Source organism: Haemaphysalis longicornis, unplaced genomic scaffold (assembly GCF_048455015.1).
Source record: "Haemaphysalis longicornis isolate Haplotype H1 unplaced genomic scaffold, Haemaphysalis longicornis Haplotype H1 scaffold_2, whole genome shotgun sequence".
Classification (NCBI taxonomy): domain Eukaryota; kingdom Metazoa; phylum Arthropoda; class Arachnida; order Ixodida; family Ixodidae; genus Haemaphysalis; species Haemaphysalis longicornis.
Window position 1 is genome coordinate 40,951,398 of NW_027526295.1, and position 16,498 is coordinate 40,967,895.

Consider the following 16,498-nt stretch of genomic DNA (forward strand, 5'->3'; position numbering starts at 1 on the left):
TCCACAGCAGCGACTAAGCATTCAGTTACACAAGCAATTTATATGACATAAAAGAACTATTCACCTTGTCCTTAATGTATTTTTCTCACTAAAATAGAAGAACCCTATATCTTTGTAGCCCAACCATAAAATTCTTCTGAGGCAACGTAATTAACCACAAACAATTGTGGCGGTAGCTCGTAACGAATATACTTGAAGGAAATAACTAATGGCGTAACGCAGGAACCTGGTTTAGGTCCGATACTTCCTTTTTAATATTGATTACTTTTCCTCCTATAACAAGGCGCAAGCCGTCCTACATGGAGATACCTCCCTTGATATTACACATCCTTCACATATGGATGTTCAGTCACTGTAAAATAGCAATTTATAAAACACATAGAAATATTGACGCCAACAAGCTATAATTCGGCATTAAACAATCCTAATGTCTGCTTTCATCTCTAGCAAGAAAAAGTAACACGTCTATGTGGCGCTAAAAAGGACTGATACCAAGTGGACCTGCAGATATATATGGGAATTACTTTGCGCACTTCACTTTATTTGGCCACCGGACACAGAAAAATTACGCCGAGAACAACCTTTCGGATGCTACCCAATAATTACGCAACGAAAACAATTGAATAAACAAGCGCTGCTTTTAATTTATTTCGGAATTTTTTACGCTACTTACTGTACGGGGCCATCGAGTTTTGTGTATGTCATATCTAGACGGGACCAATAATTAGTCTCAATTAGAAGCCAATGAAAATCTTCCCACCCTACCTAACTAACCTGCTAAGATTCCTTGGAAAAGTTGCGTCTGCACTAGCCAACCTCACTCTGCGAAAAACGCGTAACTCTACTCACCGGCGTGGCAGGGATCACCGGATTACAGAGGCTGCCAAGATAGCTCCGCACTCGGCTGACAAGCCAAGCGTTATTTGAGGCTAATAGTCAGCCCAAAATATATCACCGGCCAGCTACTCTGTTATCTGCGATTGCTCTGTCTCCGGTGACAGCTTGACAGCGCGGCGCGTTTAAAAACCCGACGTCACCCGGTCCGCCACGGAGTGGAAGCAGCGACTGCGAGTAGTGGAGAAGACTCCGGCCCCGCTCTTAAAGGTTAGTTACAGCCAATAGATCCTTGGCGCGGAAGCTTCGCTAGGAACAAATTTCTACCAGTTTTTGGACTTTCTGTCGCGGTGGTGTTGTATCTTGTCCAACTATCGCGCTAATACTGGGAGAGCTCAGCAAGATATTACAGCTACACAAACGATCTGACTTCCATTATGAAGAAATGTCACCATGAACGTACCTGGACGCATTAATAAACTCTGACACTTCGTGTGATGCAAATACAGTGCAAAAAACACCCGAAGTTTTACACATCTGTATAAAGTATTTTGATGTAAAATATTAATCTGATCTTTCTTTTCAAGACGAGTGCGACACAAATTTTAGGTAGCATTTTTTACCACTTGCAACGATTCTGGAACGTAGGACTGCGAGAAAGGTGTTACGACAAGAGGAGACAGACAGCCGAATTCATAGTAATGGCAGAACTGTGCGGAAATCACGGCTTTATAGCAGTATTTTTATACGGGGATTATGGTCCCAGTGGGGAATTCAACATACTCCCGCCCGCACTATATGCGTCTGTCACAAAGAGCTTTAGCCAACAGCCATGCAGAAACGCTAATCTTTCTCTCAGTTTGACACTGTCTTTCGGTTGGAGCTGCGTATCTATGATGTTCGCGCGTTGCATGCTGTTCTACTGTCCTCTATCTAGCAAGGTCTTTTCAGACCAAAGCTGACCCAGCGAGCCCCACGGTTTGTACGAAAACTTGAATGTAATCTCGGGCTGATACCGCAACGCGTAGTTTTCGTGTGTCTCCAATATCTCTACACTACGCGAAGAGTCTACCTTTACCCGCGTATTATCAAAACCTTTGTCGCAAGTCGCACCTGCGTCTTGCGATTGGAGCCACACTGTGGCAGAACGAAGTCTACTGACCTTTAGTCGACGTCATGAGACACGCTCACATTAGTCCCTAGGTTAGTATTCGTCTTCTGTTTGGGAAGTCACGCTTTAGCGACAGTGTCTTGCTCAAGAGGGCTATGTAGGCTCTCCAGCACTGCCAGTTCGCGGTGGAGAAGTCCTCGCATCCTTTGTCGATACTCGGCTGACAGCTGAATCCACAGCTATGGAAGAATTGGCTATTTTGTGGTAGTTCTTGGGGCCTTAGCTGAATGATGCTCGCTGATCAGTCTTGTGCCTGCAAACAGTCCCCCTGTTTTCCTTTTCGGTGGACTGGAATCCTCCCCGCACGGGGCACCTTGAGCAATCTCGGTGACGGTACTGGCGATACCGCGGACCCCGAGCCCCCAAACATAAGCTGGATCCAACCGTGGCGATGTGTTTATAGGTGGAGGGTTAGAAACCACGAACGGTGGCCGTCGGAGCCCAGGTTAAGCTCCGGCGGATGGGCTCCCTGTCTGTTCACCAGGCAGGGAGCTCCGGGACCTCTTTGGCTACCAGGGTAAGGTCAAAGAAGAAAGTACCCCCGTCTCCCTGCTTTCCAATGTATCATATGGCATTTTCCAAATCCCCCCCCAAACGTGATCGGACCCCGAAAAGGGGCCGCACCGAAGCTTCATTCCCACCCTTGCCAACAATTGCATCCCAAAAGCCAGATAACTATCCGCGCTTCTTAATTGTTGAATCTCTTGACAAGTCAAATCCTATCTCCTCCCAGTCAGTGTTCCTTATCACCAAATTCCTTGAAGGCATCCTTGGCAAGTCTTTCCAAGCCAAGAAACTGAGAACGGGCGAAGTTCTGGTCGAGGTGAACACTCACCAGCAAGCCACAGGCCTCCTTACCCAGAATCGCATGGCAGATCTGGACATCAGAGTCACACCACACCGTAGCCTCAATAGCTCTCAGGGTGTGATTTCTGAGCCAGATCTGATAAATGAAACGGAAGCCGATCTGCTCGAAGGTCTGAAAGGCGAGGGCGTGACGGCAGTGAGGCGCATCACCATCCGGCGAGATGATAAGCAAATCATGACAAAACATATAATCTTGACATTTGACCGTTCCACACTCCCCGAATCCATCAAAGCAGGTTTCATTCATTGTTCTGTCCGGCCTTACATCCCGAACCCGCGGCGCTGTTTCAAGTGCCAACGGTTCGGGCATGGCACCACCTCCTGTCGCGGCAAAACAACGTGTGCAAAATGTTCATCCCAAGATCATGATACAGATAACTGCCAGGCTCAACAATTAATGTGCAGCAACTGTCGTGGACCTCATGCTGCGTACTCCCGCACGTGTGAAAGGTTCCAGATGGAAAAGAAAATAATAAATCTCAAAATCACTGAAAACATCACCTTCCCAGAGGCGCGGAAGAGGTTCGCCTCTTTCCCCCTGGGCAGGTACGCCGACGCAGCTCGCCGGGGGGCGGAGCGGCGTCTTGTTTCGGCGGGGACCCAGTACCGAGAGTCGGACTTGGTCCCGCCTCCGCCCCCCCCCTGGGTTGCTTCTTGCAGCCCAACCCGCCTCCGCACCGCTCGCTGAGCCAGCAGCGGCTGTGGTGGCATCCACGTCCGGTAGGGATGCTGCTGCACCCACCGTTTCCCCCTCTCCACCGGCCCGAAGCACACGCGAGGGCCCGGACGAGATGGAGACGGAGGCAGTCGCAGCGACCTCCTCCTCCGCCTCACTGCCTGTGCCACCTGTGGTGCTCCCCACGCCTTCCGCACTGGCACCGCAGGCAAAGAACACCCGAAAGGGTACCACGTCAAGGGGGCCCAGTCCGCTGGGCACCCCCTTGCCATCAGATGACGACATGGACGTCGAGCCCTTCCGGCTTTCATCGCAACGGAAGGAACGGGCTGCGACGTCCAGGTCAGTAGAGAAGGCCAGAAAGCCCCTCCCAAGAGTCCAAGCCCCGAAAGACCCTACATAAATAATCACACTCCAGTAGCTTTAACACATCCTAATGGGAAGAGAAAACATAGTTCAATGGAACTGCAGAGGCCTTCTGAATAATCTTGATGACGTGCATGAGATTCTGCATGCCAACCAGCCAAGTTTAATGTGCGTCCAGGAAACACATCTGAATGCCAAACACACAAATTTCTTGAATAGTTACATGGTATACAGGAAAGACAGGGATGGCTGCACACACTCTTCTGGCGGTGTGGCCATAATCGCCCGCAAATCCTTAGCATGCCACCCTGTCACCTTGAACACCGTCCTTGAGGCTGTAGCCGTCCGCACAATAATTTTTAATAGGTTGATAACGGTATGCTCCATTTACATTCCTCCTGATCTTGCACTTCTGAGCTCTGACTTTGAGGCGCTGGTCGACCAGCTTCCTGAACCGTACATCTTAACAGGCGACTTCAATGCACACAATTCTCTTTGGGGCTCTTCTCGCACGGATGCCCGAGGTCGCCTGATAGAGAAATTCCTTACATCTTCAGGAGCATGCCTTTTCAACAATAAACAGCCTACATACCATAACACAGGTCACAACACATACTCGCATCTTGACTTGGCTATTGGATCCGCAGTTCTCTTTCCATGTCTTGAGTGGGGTGTGGGCACGGACCCATATGGTAGTGACCATTTCCCCACTTCATTAACGTACATAGGTACAGGCCCGAGCAGTCCATCTTCCCATAAAAGGTTTAATGAAGCAAGAGCTAACTGGAATACATTTACAGACACATCCCAACTACACCACACATCCATAGGACACCTACACGTTGAAGAAGCTACCCAACTGCTCACGGCGCACATCCTCGACGCCGCCGAAAAGTCCATTCCCCACGCCTCTGGTGCCCCGCGCAACCAGCGGAGGCCGTGGTGGAATGAGGACTGCAGGGGGGCGCGAGAGGCCCAGAACAAGGCGTGGGGTGTCCTTCGTCGGTACCCCACGTCGGGTAACCTCATTTTGTTCAAACGGGCCAAGGCGTTAGGAAAACGTGTGCGCCGTGAGTCAAAACGAGAGAGTTGGCGTTCCTTCATAACATCCATCAACTCCTACACAGACACACGGAAAGTATGGACGAGAATACGCAAACTCAAAGGACAACAAACTCACAGCCTGCCTCTGGTCAGCACTACAGGGGACACACTCGAAAACCAGGCTGACACACTCGCACAACACTTCCAACACGTGTCCAGTTCAGCACACTACACGAACACTTTCCTGAGGTATAAAGAGTCTAGTGAAAAGAAGTCACTACACGACAACAACAAATCACAGACTTCTTACAACTCCCTGTTTTCACTACATGAGCTGAGGGCTGCCCTGAGCACGTGTAAACCCTCAGCTCCAGGCCCAGACAACATTACATATACAATGATACAACACCTGCACGCAGACACGCTTCTAACACTCTTACACCTATATAACAAGATATGGCTTTCGGGGCACATTCCAAACTCTTGGAAGGAGGCTATAGTTGTAGCTTTCCTGAAGGAGGGAAAGGACCCGTCATCCCCCTCTAGTTACCGTCCTATCGCCCTGACGAGCTGCCTGTGCAAGCTCTTCGAGAAGATGATAAATCGCAGGCTCGTGTACTTCCTTGAGTACAACGGTCTTCTCGAGAGCTGCCAGGCAGGCTTCAGGGTGGGGCGATCGACGAACGATCAACTGTTAGCTCTTGACTCGTACTTCAAGGATGCCTTCGCGCACAAGCAGTATTGTTTAACTGTGTTTTTCGACCTTGAGAAGGCATACGACACCGCTTGGCGTTATGGGATCCTTAGGGACCTCAAGTCATTCGGTGTTTCGGGAAACATGTTGAACGCTCTTGTCAGTTACTTGTCGGACAGGACGTTCCGAGTAAGAGTTGGTGGTGCACTCTCAAAGGTTCACGTGCAAGAAAATGGCGTGCCACAGGGTGGCGTGTTGAGCTGCACTCTCTTCATAGTAAAAATGAACTCTCTTGGTAAGGCACTGCCACCTACAATCTCTTATTCCATGTATGTAGATGACGTCCAGATATCCTATAAATCATGCAATATGTCAATCTGCGAACGTCAAGTCCAGCTTGGTGTAAAGAAACTTGCCGGCTGGGCAGACAAGAATGGTTTTAAATTGAATCCGGTAAAAAGCTCCTGCGTTGTGTTCTCCAGGAAGCGCGGTGTCCATCCGGACCCAGACATTCATCTTAATGGCGTGTCGCTTCCTGTGAACAAGGAGCACAAGTTCTTAGGTGTTGTGTTTGATCACAAACTCACATTCATTCCCCACATCAAGGAACTTAAAAATAAATGTCTCAAAACAATTAATATACTTAAGGTTCTCTCCCACCAATCCTACGGTTCCGACAAAGAACTCCTGCTTCGCTTGTATACTGCATTGGTTGGGTCTCGTTTAGACTATGGCAGTGTGGTATATGGGTCGGCTACTAAAACAGCGTTGCGAATGCTTGACCCAGTGCTACACTTGGGGCTTCGTCTCGCCTCGGGTGCTTTTCGCACTAGCCCTGTCGAGAGTCTGTATGTCGAGTGTGATAAGTGGAGCCTTGAGAACCAACGAACGTACATGGACTTGCTATATGCTTTTAAAATTTCATCACTGAATAATCATCCTTTTTATCCTGTCTTTAACGATACATCAACATCTCTGCTCTTTGCAAATCGCCCATCCGTTCCTCTGCCCTTTTCACTTAGAGTGAGAGACCGAGCCTCGGATCTAAGTGCTTCGTTTTTAGATGTGTACAGGTCATCCTTTTCTAACAGTTTACCGCCTTGGCAAGTTCGCCCGGTGTCGTGCGACCTTTCTTTTATGAGACGTGACAAAAATCGTGTACCACGAGCTGCAATACTGCAGCACTTTCTGTCTTTGCAGTTTAAATACACATGTGCAGAATTTTATAGTGACGCTTCTAAATCCTCCAGTATGGTGTCGTGCGCTGCTCATGGTCCTAATTTCAATGCAGCCAGAACCATGAGCGTGCACACATCAATTTTTTCAGCAGAAGCGTATGGGATTTTACTGATTGTACGACACATTCTTGAAACTCAAATTCCCAATTCCATCATCTATACAGATTCTTTGAGTGTTGTTCGCGCACTGTCATCGTACAAGCCCCCCAAAAACCACGTAGTTAATCTTGTATTCAGCACTATCATGTCCGTGTATGCACAAAAGCATGAGCTGGTCCTCTGCTGGGTCCCAGGACACGCAGGGATCGCTGGGAACGAGTTGGCAGACGAGAGGGCCGGTGCTGCTGCACTCAGGAACACTGTGGACATTACAACGGTACCCTACACAGACCTCAAGCCACACATAAGACAACACCTGCGCAGAACATGGCAAACACACTGGGACGAACAGACAGACAACAAACTACATGTAATAAAGCCACACTTGGGACGGTACACAACTGACTCACACAACAGACACACTGAAGTCGCCTTGGGTAGGCTGCGGATAGGGCACACCCATGCGACGCACTCGTATCTGCTGACGGGATCATCTAGACCCCAGTGCAGCAGGTGCGGAGAGGCCCTATCCGTAGTGCACATACTAATCACATGCAAGGCACTTCACGCAACACGACACAAACACTTCAGAGAACTCTACAGACAACATATTCCCCTACATCTGTCGTTTTTTCTAGGTGACGATGCCATTGTTACCGTGAAACGTGTGTTTGAGTTTTTGTCAGAAGTCAAGTTTTTAAACCTCATTTCCTATCACGCATCATGAAATCTGGCCCTATACACCAGCCATCCTCACTGTATTTTATTGATTTTACTTTTTGCTTACTGATTTCAGTGTCTAAGTTCTCACCTCTCATATTTAACCACTGTTTTGGCGCTCTTTGCCCTAGTTGGCCTTGCGCCATTAACATCCAACCATTCATCACTGGAATCCTGGCGATATTATTTACGTTATTAGCGTTAACACGAAATGCGGTTATGCCTTTTCTTGATGAGGCTTCGCTGTTTCCTCAAGTGAACGGCCAGTGATGAGCAGCGGTTGTTCAGGGTGTCAACATCAGTGTGATGGAACGACTCATACTGGCGCGTCGGTGCAAGCTCCCACACTTGGACGATGCAAGCTAGCCGGTTTTCGGGAAGTTCCGGTAAAGATTTCAGAAGAAACGCACAACGTCCAGCTCGTTAGGTTGGTCTTCGGTAGTGGTAGTGTTCGTGCCAGTCATAGTAGACTGAACGTGGTGGCCTGTTTCTGCTTCGGGGGATGGGTTGCAGATGGGGTTCGTTGTCGGTGCACTGGGGATGTCAACGCACTGTGTCCGCCGAGTTTGGGTAACTTCGCGGCCCTCAAGGAAGACGCAGGTACGCCGGCGTTGGCATAGGTACCCTCAAGGGCTTCGATCGTGCTGTTCTGTTGCAGTCCGCCATAGGGCTAGCTGGATCAGGTAGAGTCAGTGGCAGTAGGTTCTGGGGCTCACTTTTCTGCAGCCACTGGCATTGCTTGTACTCGCCAGGTCGGATTCTGGGCTTCGTCTTCGGTTTTTCAGCACCAAATGAGAGGCAGGTGGCCGGGTGTGTAACCGATGGCTGGTGCGGCGCAGCAACGCCGGCGTTCGCCTGTGGAACCAGCTTAGCTCCCGGGCGATTGGTGAAGACAAGACAGCAGGATATGTGGATATGGTTGACGTTTCCGGGATGATGTCTTATAGCAAGGTTCTTACACGATGATTATGGTCCCAGCGGGGGATTCAACAGAAAAGCTGTAGTGGTCATTTTGAGGCACCAAAGCTACAAATTAGAACAAGCTTATCCACTAGACAGCATCAAAATAGTTTGCTAGGAACAATAATTTCGAAGTTTTCTTTAGATAGCAAAGGTCGTTTTATGTATCAAGTGGTAGGAAGCAAAGAAACTTGCATTTACGTTTACAGATGTGGATGGCTTGATTTTTTGCTAGTTTTTGCCTTTTACTTCTTTTGCATGGCGTGCCTGCGCGGGCATGTTTGATTCCCATTGGGAGCTGAACCGTCTGATCTTTTACTTGCGTGCCACATTGACCTTAACCAGCCTGCGTAATGGCGTGTTCTTGTGTCGCTAACTTAATCGTGGGTATGCATTTTCTGTGTGGCTGGAAGTGCGTTTATTGCATTGTTCAGTGGTGTGTTTGAAGAAACCGAAAGTAGTCTGTGTTAGCACCTAGCAGTGCAAATTTTCCCTTCACGTTCTGCAGCAAAAATGCTTTGATTGCATCAAATATCCAGAAAGCTTTTATCCAGTTGGCCAGGTTATCAAGCCTTCACTCGACGTTTCAGAACGCATTTTTTTGCGTTGGACGGTGGGATTTCGGGAAAGGTTTCTGTGAACGGTAGAATAGGCAAAGTCATGAGGTTAAAAAGTTCATAAAAAATTCGGAGTGTGGTTTTTTGGGCGAGTTGGTGATACATGGCGAAAAACGCGCTGGGGGGGGGGGCAGTGTGCTCTCTCCCATCTTTTTGCTGTGTCGTCGTCGTCTTCCCCAGCATTTTCTCGTCATAAATTGTTCCCGAAATTCTCAGTGTTTCCAATGCACAAAACTGGTACATATACGTGCATATTTGTTGTCTTTGTGGTCAGTGCGTAGTCGCATATGGAGCCGTGGAGCCAGGCATATTGCCTAGGCATAGCTTCCCAGTACGACACAATAGTAAGCCCTCCTAAAACCTCCTTGCAATGGCAAGCAGCTTAAATTGTTCGATTCATCCATTGATAGATTGATTGACAGATTGATTGATTGATTGAATGATTGATTATGAGGTTTAACGCGCCGATGCTACACAGGCGATGAGGCGCGTGCTGTAGGGGAGTGCTCTGGATTAATTTTGACCATCGGGGGGTGTTAAACGTGCGGCGAAATCTCGAACACACGGGCGTTATCGTTTTTTCCTCCATCAGAAAAGCTGCTACCGCGGCAAGCATATTACAAAGAAGGGACGAAGAACAGCAACGAGGAATAAGATACGACCACAATGAATTATAAGGATAACTGGAATGAAACGTGGTAGTGGGGCCCAGTGAAGAAAACAAAAGGTGAGGGGCAGTACGTCAGGCTCCAGCCTAATCATTCAGTGGCCGGGATTAGCGCAATGACCACCACGCCTAAGCCAACCACGTTTACGAGAAATGACTACAAAATTGTGAGTGGAACCATATAAGTATTAAATTTAACGAAATGAAACCCGACAAGCTCGCTGAAGTTAGCACAACATAAGACAATAATTACCTGGAGAGAGACACTCATTAGTATTAATGAAGAGGAAAAAAAAACCCTCAGCAGAAAGTTTCGAGTGCTCTCAATTAGAGCCATCAGCTAACCATTGAGGGGAGAGCCCATCACGTCAACATCTATGGACTGGCTCCCGGCGACTCGGTCAGGCGAGTCATTGGTGACGTGCCATTGAACTGAAACATGGTGCAGTCCCTCGCGTACCTCTACTACAGGGGGCATGAGCTTGTGAAGTGCCGGCGGCTCGGCAGCACCAGAGCTGTGGTGATCACTCTACTGAGACACAAATAACCTGCGATGCATTCAACATGGGTGTTGAAGGTAAATGGTTGCTTTACGTGACGTCTGTGCCAGTGTAAGGGATGTGCCACGTCTTAGGACGTCGTTCAGACATAATGCCCATTTTAAACATTCCAGCTTGTCGCTCTATTGAAGCACGGTACCCTCACCAGGGCACGACATCAAGCAGCACTGTGACGTACGCAACGTAGACCGTCTGACTGCGTCCAAGGGGGGCATCAGGGAGCTTCATGCGGGCCTTTTCTCTCGCTACCGAAGGAGCTGACGAAGGCGCCTGATCCAGCCCATGTCTCCGAGATCCATCACCTTGCGGAAATGGTCTCGTGGGCGAAGCTCATCCTGCGATAAATTCCGCGTAACACCCGCCTTAAGATCAGCTCCAGAAAGCGGAGCACCTCTTGGTGCTGAACAAAGCAGTTACTAACCTGTCGAACACCAATAAATGAGAAAAAATGGCGGTAAAAAGATGCCACTTTTGAGTCGCAACAGCCAAACGCAGGAAGCACACGAAAAGTTGAATTAATAACCGCGACATCTGGTTCACAACTGAATCAGCCTACAGCGCATATGTCAGAGAAGATTATAACTCCAGCAGAAGGAGTATGTTTCGTGTACAACCAATCAGGTGTCGTGCACATAAATATCAAGGTTATTGAGAAGCCGAAGAGAAAGAGTCAGGAGCAGCTATGCGACAGACAGACCACGCAAGACCACCAACAACTGCAGAAACATTATATATATAAAGTCGGAAATATCTAGCGCTGCATGTAAGCCCTCTGTACTATATCAAGTATGTTTTCCTTCAAAAAGCCAATTGGCACGTCAAAATACCCGGGTATATGATTTGCGAAGATTCCTGATGATGATTCCGTTACACTCATGAAAAAGAAATCACAGATATACACAATGTATTTTCTCAGTATAAAGAAATACAAGTTGTTTTTAATTCAGTTCGGTTTCATTTCAACGTAAGTGACCTTTGGGGCATGGACACAAAGCCACTATGTGGCTTGACTGGTTCAATACCCCCTACAATGCAGACAATGAAAGGGCTCGTACAACTTTCGCAGCGTACGGTACGATTCATTTACAACATTCAGTGCACAAAAAAGATGAATAGACAATTTCCACAACAAAACAAGAAAGAAAGCATATAATCACTACGAGATACCAAAAACTTTACAACACAACCATAGCGAGCTATACACAGTACACGTAAATAAGAACACATCATTACGTCAGTGTCACATTTGGAAACAACACTAAACGTTACACATTGGCTTGAAAACGCACAATACCAAGTAAAAAGAAAGGTCAGTAAAGATGTATAGCGCAATATTACAAAATCAACCATTCAAGAAAACACGTTCGGCGAATCCTTAAACGAAACAGCAAAACTATCGACGTATTCTACAAGAAAGAATTCCCGACGCGAAGATGGTAAACAATATTTGAGCGTTTGTTCTCGTATTTAGTGCGGCACGTATCCACTTAACGTTGCTCTAGGCGATGGATGTTTTATGTTGCGACGGTTTGTCGAAGTGCGCTGGTCTAACCAGTACGTCGGTATTTTTATGTTTTGTGGTTTGTACTAACGTAATAATTTATGCTTGTAAAGAAATTTTACTTTCAGTATTCTATAATTATTAGTATGCGCGTTTCAAGTAATGCACTTTGCTGATGAAACGTAGTATGACTTTTTGTACTACCAGCGCCATATGAAGGTTTTAAAAGTTGTTGTTCCCCGTACGAACAGAGCGAAATTTACTAACGAAGAAAAAAAGCAAATATAAATAATAACATTACCTCAACCTGGAAAATAAAAGCAGTGTTGTCGCAGACTACAGGTCACACTGGATAATTTTCCTGTTTGGGATTTGGTGTGCTTTTCTCAAGGCAGAGTGTCCGCAAAATATACACCTGGTGTTCTACAGCGAAGCAGTAAGCCTGTAGTTGGTCGGAAAATTTTGTGTCGCAACCAAAACCCAGGCAAGACCCAGCAGTCCTCGCCGAAAACGGCGAGCACATGCGTCAGGCTGATCCGGCATACATTATGGAGCTGAGTATTCGTCTACAAAAACACAAAATCAGAATCAAGACCGATTTACGTAGATAAAGCGTCTGTGAACAATAGTAACCCCCCGCCCATGTGTTGCTGGTAAAGATTATGTTTGCATATAACGTTGAAAGGGCACGCAAGACGCGTTATTATGATTTTTTCTTAAGACGCCGGGCGCATGCATCAGGCTAGGCAGGACCGAAATATTGCCGCCATGGAAGCCGAGCGCAAGTGACAAGCCCACCGAAATGGGGAGAAATTTATTTATTTATGTATTGATACTGCAATCCCACATTGGGATATTGGCAGGAGGGTACAAATGATGAGGAGATCACAAAATGGGCAAACAGCACATGCATAGGTACATAAGAAAAAATAATAAATGGCATACTTTCAGCACTCAGTTAAAGATGATGTTAAAAAGGTAAGTGAAGGCTGTTGTACTTGCGTGCTAGTTAGCTGGTTCCATTCAGTAATGGCCGGCGGAAAGAAGGAATATTTGAAGGTATTGTTGCGTGTACGAACAGGAGTAATTGTCATTTGATGCCTTGGCCTTGTGGCATACCCGGAAGAAAACAATATTATGTTGGAAATGCGTTTTTTATAGTGAATTTTTACTCTTTGATAGAGAGATTTTAGCCTTGGTAAATTGTTTCTTTCAGCTATTTGTGGTAAATTCTCTCTGCATAACAGGGTTGAAACACGAGTGCACCCGTAGCTGATATAAATAGATCGTACACCCTTTTTTAGTATCGTTTCAAGCTTGTTAATATTGGTTCTAGTGAAGGGGTCCCAAAAAATAACTGCATGGTCTAATGAGGAAAGAATAAGCGGTTTATTTGCGGTCATTCGGATGTCATGACTGCTGAATTTTAAAGCTTAGAAAAGTTTACAGTTGGCAGTTCTTGCAACTTAATGTGATGAGTCCAATTTTGGGTATTTGAAATCCAGAGGCCCAAGTATTTGTATTGAGATACTTCATGAAGGAAATTTTTGTTTGCGGAATGCATATACGCTAATGGACTTTTCGGGTGAGTAATTCTCATAAATACAGTTTTGTCAAAGTAATGCACATTTGCCACTTGTCACACCAGAGAACAATGTTGTAGTGTGTCATTTAAAAAAATCTGATCGCCTACACTGTTCACTTCTGTGAAGATCACACAATCATCGACATACAATAGTGTTTTCACAGGACTGTTGCAGACAATATCATTAACAAACAAAAGAAAAAAAGGGACCCATGCATCGACCCCTGAGGAACGCCAGTCTACAGAAACATCTTCAGACGTTTCCCCATTGAATACTATAAACTGTTTACGATTAATAATGTATGCTGTAAGGTGATTTAAGAGTTGATGGGTATTTATAATTTTGCTGAGTTTGTGGAGTAACTCCTTATGAGAGACCTTATGAAACGCTTTTTGGAAATCCATAAAAATTACATCAGTTTGCCGTTATTATTAGTAAGCGCAAAATCATGTACTGTTTCCGCTAGCTGGGTACACGTCAAATAACCTTTTCGAAATTCAATACTTTGTTAAACTATTATGTTGATCAATAAACTGCGTAATGTGGCTATGTAAAATCTGTTTTTAAGGTTTACATGCCGTGCAAGTTAAGGAGATGGGGCGATAGTTTTTGACGCAGTGTTTTCTCTTGCTGTTATGTGTAGGTTTTACTCTGGCCATTCCCCAGTCGTCCGGTAGTTGCCATTCAAACAAAGATTTAGTAAACAGTACACACAAGTATTTCGATGTCCATTGTACATACCTTTTTAAAAAGGCGTTGGGTATGTCGTCCGGCCCTGGTGACTTGTTTACATCTAGTTTCAACAGCGTGTTGAAACTTCCAGCTTCACTTATTACAACACCTGGTACGGGCGGAAAATGTGCGTCAAAGTTTGGTATTATATTGTCATCAATAGTGAAAACCCTCTTAAACTGCCAATTGAAAGCCTCTGAGATTTTTTTTGCGTCATCTACTTGTACACTTTCAATATCAAATACATCACAATCGCCAGAATTCGGACGTACGTACCGCCAGAATCTTTCAGGGGACGTGGTTATAAGGTTTGGTAAAGACTCTCTGAAATACCGTTGCTTGTCAGTTCGTAATTGTGTTTTTAGCTTTAATGCAATGTCTGCTATTTCGTTTGCAATGCAAGTAGAGTTAGATTTTTTATTTGTCTTAAGTAGTCTTAGTTTTCTTTGTAACCGCAATGAGTCCCGAGAGATACTAGCGTTTTTGTGCTCCGACCTCTTTACGATCGGGGAAACATATTCCTTTGCTATTATTTTAAATTTATAACAAAGGCCGTTTATATCTCCGGAAAAGGAGGAGAAGATATCGTAAAAAAGACAAGCGTGTCAATGATAGAGACATCGTCTGCTCGAGAAAAGTTGGGGAAAGGGTTCATTAGGTTTTTACTTTGGAGTGCTACACCAGTTAATTCAAGTAATACTGCAGAATGATCCGATACGCCCGTTATTACTTCACTCGATGTTTGGGCTGTAATCGAACCACTTAGAAAAAATAAGTCAAGTATTGATTTTGAGTCACCTTCAATTCTGGTGTAATTTTTGACTACTTGCTCTAAGTCAAACGCGAAAGCCATATCAAGCATCGTTTCACAGTGAATATTTCAGTTACCGGGTGTGAAAGTTGACCAGCCGACATCGGGAAGATTAAAATGGCCAGCTAGAGTGATTCTGTCACTAAGCCTCACCTGGGCATCTAGATACGTTTTTAGGTTTTCCAGAATGTCACTCTCAGAACCAGGAAGCCTGTACAAGGCACCTATAACGTACCTAACTTTCCCACAGTACACTTCGCAAAAGATAGCTTCTACACCAGGCACGTCAGGCATTCTTCTCATAATTAGGCTTTTATTATACAAGATAGCAACGCCCCCACCTTGGTTCTCGCTGTCTTTTCTATGCACGCTGTATCCAGAGGGGATAATTCACTGTCATAAATTGACGCGTGTAGCCATGTTTCAGTGAGAATGGCTATGTCGACGCGTGTAGCCATGTTTCAGTGAGATTGGCTATGCCAACGCTGTGGGTTAACACCAATGTCTCTAACTCAGTAACCGTATTAACGATACTTCTGCAATTCAAAGTCAGGTTTTTAAGCGATAGGTTGTCCTGCTGTTGCCGTGAATTATCCTGTATATTTAGTCTATAACGTGAACCGTTAGTTTCGCTACACCCGAACATGACGTCATCCACACTTAGTTTTCATATCATTCCCTATCACCGTTTGTATTGGTTTACAACAGCTTTGCTGGAGATCCACTTTAGCAGGACAGGATGGCGACCATTTTTTGATATACAGCACAACTTGGTCTCTGTATTGTGACTTCACGTAGAAAGAGGCGTAATTTTTTTATCTGTCGGGCGAAAGCATACTGCCCTACTTTTATTTATATTTTTCTTCAGGTCATACAATTAGACCCAGATGTAACGAACCTCTATATAACGAATACCTGGATTTAACGAAGTGCTTTCATTCCACTTTTGCAGCCCTACTGAAAACCATGTGTTTGCTACCTCAATGTAACGAAGGCGTTGTAATGATTATCCTTGAAATAGCAAATTTGCTACGCCGGTGAGTTATTGTTTTTCGCACTTTTCAAGAAAGAGCGGTTGGAAAAATTCAGTAATTTAGCAAACTTCACCGGCACCTCAAGGTGCCCCCCGCACGGGGCACCTTGAGCAATCTTGGTGACGGTACTGGCGATACCGCGGACCCCGAGCCCCCAAACATAAGCTGGATCCAACCGTGGCGATGTGTTTATAGGTGGAGGGTTAGAAATCACGAACGGTGGCCGTCGGAGCCCAGGTCAAGCTCCGGCGGATGGGCTCCCTGTCTGTTTACCAGGCAGGGAGCTCCGGGACCTCTGTGGCTACCAGGGTAAGGTCAAAG

The 16,498-nt window shown here is 46.0% G+C and overlaps 1 protein-coding gene across 2 annotated transcripts in view; it reads left to right on the top strand.

Moving 5' to 3' along the window:
* Positions 1 to 1,005: 1,005 nt before the first annotated feature.
* LOC144168840 (uncharacterized) overlaps positions 1,006 to 16,498 on the top strand; it is a 98,225-nt gene continuing 82,732 nt past the window's right edge. The window contains exon 1 of one of the 2 annotated variants that reach the window (XM_077697822.1): positions 1,006 to 1,104. The gene's annotated coding sequence lies outside the window, so the exon portion shown is untranslated. The remainder of the gene's footprint in view (positions 1,105 to 16,498) is intronic. The other variant, XM_077697823.1, reaches the window with a different exon arrangement.